This window comes from Schistocerca americana, unplaced genomic scaffold (genome assembly GCF_021461395.2).
Source record: "Schistocerca americana isolate TAMUIC-IGC-003095 unplaced genomic scaffold, iqSchAmer2.1 HiC_scaffold_717, whole genome shotgun sequence".
NCBI classification, from domain to species: Eukaryota; Metazoa; Arthropoda; class Insecta; order Orthoptera; family Acrididae; genus Schistocerca; species Schistocerca americana.
In genome coordinates this window covers 5001-7500 of record NW_025726475.1, presented here as the reverse complement: position 1 = coordinate 7500, position 2500 = coordinate 5001, and positions in this window count along the sequence as shown.

Genomic DNA, 2500 nt, shown 5'->3' with positions numbered 1-2500 from the left:
GCGTGCAGGGTGCGCCGGCGCGCAGCTGCGCCGCCTGCCGCCTCCGTCGGCCGGCGCGCCTGCCACTGGCCGCCCCCACCAGCCGGCTGTAGCGCGTGCGCCCACGCACCGCGCGGCCAGCACGCCGGGAGGCCCCCCCTCACCGGCCGGGGACGGTCCCACCCAGCCACCGCCGCGTATCGCTTCACACCCAGATGCCATTCACGTTCGTGGGCATGGTGGGTATCGCTGGAACAACCGGTTGGTAGCTCAACCGATCGTCGCCATCACTGATTCACCTCTAGCGAGAACAACCGCACCACAACGGTTTACCAGTTGTTCATTTGCATAACGTCACCAGCAAACGTAGGCGTCCATCGCCATTTGCAAATTCAACGATTGTTGCATGCCTGTGTCAGGTGTCACGACACACTATGTCTGCCCACATACACGCAACAACATGTGCACGCTTCGCGAACACGTGGAAGGTGGCCCCCGTACGTATGCGATGTCCATTGCGCGAACGACTGTCAACCGGCCTCTGTCGCATGTCGCAGATGTGGAACGCAGTGCACCATGCTATCACGGTGTGTGAGAAGAGACGACTACGTCTGACAACACGCGCCACTACATCAACAGACGGCTCATGCTGATCGCCATCCAGGGCATACCACACTGCAATCCAGCTCTTATAGGGAGACGACACGTAGCTGAGTGCACAACATTTGGACCGCATGGTTCGCCGTTGTTGGCGCAGTCGTTGTACGGTCACATGTACCACGATGTATCATTCAGTACATGAGGACCAATGTGCAGTACAGTGTGTGATTTGGACGTACAACATCAGCGGACAGTTGACACAGGCCGTACCACAGCGTAGGCTAAGTGCTTCGCACATGCGAATGCCAATGAACAACTGCAAATGCCAATGAACAACTGCAAAGGGCATTGAGCATGTACGTCCTGCTGCCATCCACATTACAGTGTATAGCTGCAAGGTGTTTAACATGAAGCGATACACTGGGGACCGGGCAGTGCGAGTAGCAAACTATATTGCGGGGGTTGCAGTTAGGCAACACTACACTAATTTAACGCGTCGTATGACAATTACAGAGCAGGTTAAGGCCCAACGTGTGTTGGGTTAAGGCCCAACGTGTGTTGGGTTAAGGCCCAACGTGTGTTGGGTTAAGGCCCAACGTGTGTTGGGTTAAGGCCCAACGTGTGTTGGGTTAAGGCCCAACGTGTGTTGGGTTAAGGCCCAACGTGTGTTGGGTTAAGGCCCAACGTGTGTTGGGTTAAGGCCCAACGTGTGTTGGGTTAAGGCCCAACGTGTGTTGGGTTAAGGCCCAACGTGTGTTGGGTTAAGGCCCAACGTGTGTTGGGTTAAGGCCCAACGTGTGTTGGGTTACGTTAAGGGGCAATGTGGGTTACGTTAAGGGGCAATGTGGGTTACGTTAAGGGGCAATGTGGGTTACGTTACGGCGCAATATAGGTTACGTTACGGCGCAATATAGGTTACGTTAAGGCGCAATATCGGTTACGTTAAGGCGCAATACAGGTTACGTTAAGGCGCAATACAGGTTACGTTAAGGCGCAATACAGGTTACGTTAAGGCGCAATACAGGTTACGTTAAGGCGCAATACAGGTTACGTTAAGGCGCAATACAGGTTACGTTAAGGCGCAATGCAGGTTACGTTAAGGCGCAATGCAGGTTACGTTAAGGCGCAATACAGGTTACGTTAAGGCGCAATACAGGTTACGTTAAGGCGCAATACAGGTTACGTTAAGGCGCAATACAGGTTACGTTAAGGCGCAATACAGGTTACGTTAAGGCGCAATACAGGTTACGTTAAGGCGCAATACAGGTTACGTTAAGGCGCAATACAGGTTACGTTAAGGCGCAATACAGGTTACGTTAAGGCGCAATACAGGTTACGTTAAGGCGCAATACAGGTTACGTTAAGGCGCAATACAGGTTACGTTAAGGCGCAATACAGGTTACGTTAAGGCGCAATACAGGTTACGTTAAGGCGCAATACAGGTTACGTTAAGGCGCAATACAGGTTACGTTAAGGCGCAATACAGGTTACGTTAAGGCGCAATACAGGTTACGTTAAGGCGCAATACAGGTTACGTTAAGGCGCAATACAGGTTACGTTAAGGCGCAATACAGGTTAGGTTAAGGCGCAATACAGGTTAGGTTAAGGCGCAATACAGGTTAGGTTAAGGTACGACATAGGTTAGGTTAAGGTACGACATAGGTTAGGTTAAGGTACGACATAGGTTAGGTTAAGGTACGACATAGGTTAGGTTAAGGTACGACATAGGTTAGGTTAAGGTACGACATAGGTTAGGTTAAGGTACGACATAGGTTAGGTTAAGGTACGACATAGGTTAGGTTAAGGTACGACATAGGTTAGGTTAAGGTACGACATAGGTTAGGTTAAGGTACGACATAGGTTAGGTTAAGGTACGACATAGGTTAGGTTAAGGTACGACATAGGTTAGGTTAAGGTACGA